Source organism: Myotis brandtii, unplaced genomic scaffold (genome assembly GCF_000412655.1).
Source record: "Myotis brandtii unplaced genomic scaffold, ASM41265v1 scaffold579, whole genome shotgun sequence".
NCBI lineage: Eukaryota > Metazoa > Chordata > Mammalia > Chiroptera > Vespertilionidae > Myotis > Myotis brandtii.
In genome coordinates, this window is record NW_005370171.1 from 687,100 (window position 1) to 691,675 (window position 4,576).

Below are 4,576 nucleotides of genomic sequence, written 5' to 3' on the forward strand. Positions count from 1 at the left end.
AGAGGGGGGTCTCCCTGGACGTGGAGGAAGTGGTGATGAGAATTACAATTCAGGCTGTGAGGGGTACCCCGAGTCTGAGAGCATAACTGACTGTTTAACTCTGGTCCCGGTCAGCTGCCATCACACCAATAGGATGGATCGTGGGTGCAACGTGTCTTAGCACATAAATGAATGAATGAATGAATGAATGAGTGCAATCCATTCAACGTCTGTGGAGCACGCTTACTTCCAGGCGCTTCTCTAGGCGGGAGGGATAGAGCCGTAAGCAAAGCTGACCCTTTTCTGCTGGTTAAGGGGAGATTTCTCTCGGGAGGAGGTGCACAAGGTCCCCCGCGGGCCAGCAGGAGGCGAGGCTGGAGGAGGAGAGGAGATGGGCTTGCCGAGGCCCTGGGCGCGGCTCCGAGCTGCAGGGCGCGCAGGAGAAAGAGCCGGGCTGTGACACGGGGAGTTTCCTGTGGTTCTTGTGGGCAGTGAATCCTCCTCAACCTGCTGTGCGGCAGCTCACTCCTGGGAGCGGGACTGACCTGGGCTCTTCCCTTGCGTCCCGTGTCAGCATCAGGAGCGGCCCTGTGCTCCCGGTGCAAGGCTTCGCTGGCTTCTGGCCTGATCTCTCCCTGAGTATCGCTGTTTACCTGAACACCCATGTTTAATGTGTTCAGTGAGTCCCCACCACGGCCGTCATTCATTGTAAACCTCCAACTGGCCCCTCTGGGTCAGGGGCACCCTCGGGTTCTAGGCCTCTGAGCCGAGCGTCCTAACCTTCGGTGAGCTCCTTGCTCCGGGCACCACGGACGGACGGCCTAGGACCACCCCCACCCCTGCCCGGGCTCACCCCGGCCCTCCCACCAGGGCCGTGGCTGCCCCAGTGAATGGGCAGGGAAGGGGTGCTCGCTGCTGCTGGCTGGCGGCTGCTTCCAGGCCTTTCCGGGGGACGGAGAGGAGAAATACGCACTTTGAAACATCATGAATTCATACTGATATTTCCAATTCAAATTTAAGAATATTTTACTTTGAGTTTATATTTTAAATACCGTTTCTCTTCACTAAAAATGTGGGATTTTTTAGAAATATTAGCATAATTGCTTATTATCTTTATCCGACTATTACAGAGTTTCAAAATTGTCATTTCAACGGTACCGCTAACCATGAGACCGCCGCGTGCGGTTTAAGGGTTTGCCCTCAGCCTGCGTTACACTGCGATGGGCCCTCCAAACGCTGCACGGGCAGCCTGGTCCTTCCTCGGGCGGCTGAACCAGCAGCTCCCAGCATGAGGTCTGTGCCCTGTGGGGGGTGGTCTTGTTCTCTGGCTTCAATCTGTAGGGAACGCTTTCTGCGAAAGCACCTCACTCTTTAGCACACGTTCAAACCCTCGAAGTCTCCTTTCTTCCTGAGCCTGTAACTCGCTGCAGGATCCCAGCATCACACCCATGGGAGGGCGTGTGCACAGACGTGTCCCGTGCCCGCTGCCTCTCCCGGCCCCGTCGGGGCTGGGTCTGTCCTCTTTCCTTTTGTCACATAAGCAGCTGCAGGAACCTGCACCCTCTGACCTGGCTGGCTGGCCTTGCTCCCAGCGACACGCAGCCTGAGCTCACAGCGCGTACCCAGCCGGCTGTCACCCTCCCCGACTTAGCCAACAGCTTTCCTCAGCTCCCGGCCCCTCCCTGCACCTCTGAGCCAGCAGGGGCCAGACGGTCTCTCCCAGCTTCCCCGCCCCTCCTCCTCTCATCTCCCTGACCTGCCCTTTACCTCTTCCTTTTAGGGGTCCTGTAATCAGATGGCACCCCCAGATAAGGCAGGGTCACCCTGTCTCAATGCTTGTAACTTTCGTCACACCGCAGGGTCCCTTTGGAAGGCAGCGTGCTCCCAGGGGAGGGCGTTATTCTGCCCAGAGGTGGTCTCTGCCTTTCGTATCATCATTATTGTGTGTTTTTGCTGCTGAGTCGTTGGGATGCATTCCTAGGAGTGGGCTTGCCGGATCATGAATCAGATATAAATGGTCTAGACCCGTGGTCGCCAACCTTTGGGACCTCACGGACCACCAGTGGTCCACGGGCCACCAGTGGGCGACCACGGGTCCAGACTGCACCCGGCCCACTGCTGGTTGACATTTCGCATTCTCACCAGCAGCACGTAACTGACGGCTGTGCCAACGCAGCGGAGGTCAATTGACCAGTCTCCTCGCGGCCCTGGGTGCTGAGCCCCAGAGGGAGGGTCCCTCCCACGCTCGGCTGTAAAGGAGTCCACCCTGCGCCCCACGCCACTCCGTGGCTTCGCCTCTGCATTCAGCTCTCCCTCCAGGGGGGATTGTCCTTGTGCGTGGAGTGAGGTGTGAACCTCTTGTATCACTTTGCAAATAGCTACGTGATTGTCCCTCTGCCACGTGCTGAGAAGTCCGTGTCCTGCCTCCTCCTGATCTGAGGAGGTTGCGTTTCCCGTGTGCACGTGGGTCTGTGTCTGCACTTTCCACTCTGCTCTTAGTCTGGCTGTTCGTGCGCCGGTTCCACATTGTCTAGTTGTAGAGGCTTTACACTGGGCTGTGATCTCTGAAAAGGTCTCCCAACCCCCACCAACACATGTGCACACACATGCACACACACACTCATGCACACATGTGTGCACACGTGTATGCAAGTGTGCACATACCATGCACATGCATACACTCATGCACACAGGTGTGCACACATGTATGCGGATGTGCGTATAATCATGCACACACTCACAATCATGCAAACATGCATGTGCACACAACCGTGCACATGCATGTACATGCATGCCTGCACTCACACACTCACACCTGCACACACGTACACATGCCCACACTCATGCACATGCACACAGATGCAAAAACTCATGCATGTGCAAGCACACACACTTGTGCACACAGGTATGCACACAGGCGCTCATGCACACACATGCATGTGCACACATGCTCCCATGTGCTGTCCTCCAGGAAGCCTCACTGAGGTCCCTGCAGCTACTTCTCCAAGAATGTCTCCGTGGCCTCCCTGGTCCAGGCAGCTCCCCTTTCCTAAACTCGGAACAATGGGGCCCTTTGCACTTTCCACTCTGCTCTTAGTCTGGCTGTTCGTGCGCCGGTTCCACATTGTCTAGTTGTAGAGGCTTTACACTGGGCTGTGATCTCTGAAAAGGTCTCCCAACCCCCACCAACACACGTGCACACACATGCACACACTCATGCACACAGGTGTGCACACATGTATGCAGGTGTGCACATATCATGCACATGCACACTCGTGCACACAGGTGTGCACACATGTATGTGGATGTGCGTATAATCATGCACACACAATCATGCAAACATGCATGTGCACACAACCATGCACATGCATGTACATGCGTGCCTGCAATCACACACTCACACCTGCACACACGTACACATGCCCACACTCATGCACATGCACACAGATGCAAAAACTCATGCATGTGCAAGCACACACACTTGTGCACACAGGTATGCACACAGGCGCTCATGCACACACATGCATGTGCACACATGCTCCCATGTGCTGTCCTCCAGGAAGCCTCACTGAGGTCCCTGCAGCTACTTCTCCAAGAATGTCTCCGTGGCCTCCCTGGTCCAGGCAGCTCCCCTTTCCTAAACTCAGAACAGGGGGGCCCTTGAGTCTGTAACTGGTATAGATGAAGCCTTCTGGAACATTCCGCACCTAATTCCCTTTGATTGGCTGCCAGCCAAACCAGGCCTCCTCTGCTGCAGTGAGACCCCGCGTTCCCTCGCCCCATCTCCCACCCGGGAAGCGGCTGTGCCCTGCTCTGTGCCAGCCACGGACTGGATGCGGAGCATCCATGGGTGGCGCCACTCACCCGTCAGTCACCTGAAGAGCAGGGCGATGATGTGATCGTGGTTTGCTCAGGTGCTGGCGGGACGCCAAGGAGGGAGGGATGCTCCAGTGGCCACAGAGGCCCATCAAAAAAAAGGCCACCGGGGCCTCGCAGCCCCCACCAGGTGCTCGGGCCTCAGTGTTGACTTCCTCTCCGGGACCCGCCTCAGTCAGCTCTTCTGTGCACGAGGTCCCTTCAGCTCGGCCCCTCTGCAGTGCGCAGGCGCGGTTACACGGAGAACTCGGCAGGTCTCACCCGCGGGAGCCATTGAGGGGCCTGCAGTACGCTGACGGGGTGCACATTGTGGAGAGCAGCTTTTATAGGTGTTTCTGGCTCAGTAATGCTTTGCTTAATTAGTCACCTTTGACCCTAGTGAGCAAAACACCCCTCCCCACACCCTCGACGCCCATAACGGGGAGAACGTTAATGCCCGTGTTCATCTGGCTCCCGCTGCCTGGCGGTCCCCGCCGACCCGCCATTCGAGGTTCTAATGGCCCGCGCTGCGCCCGGCCTCTCCAGGCTGCTCCGCGGCGCTGGCACTCCGGGAGCAGAGGAAACTGCATCTGAAAGGGAGAAATGGAGGGAGAAAAGCCCACTTAGTGCTCGTTTGTGCGTAAGAGCAGCCCTTGGCTCGAAAGGGTTTCCAGAGGGTGGTGGGCTCCGCTGGCCGGGCTCCCTCTGCCCAGGGCTGGGCTGGCAGCTGGAGCAGCGGGGG

At 57.3% G+C, this 4,576-nt stretch overlaps 1 protein-coding gene across 1 annotated transcript in view; it reads left to right on the top strand.

Annotated features, from left to right (window-relative positions):
- SDK1 (sidekick cell adhesion molecule 1) overlaps window positions 1-4,576 on the top strand; it is a 339,428-nt gene that overhangs the window by 308,090 nt on the left and 26,762 nt on the right. The gene's annotated exons all lie outside the window — the stretch shown is intronic.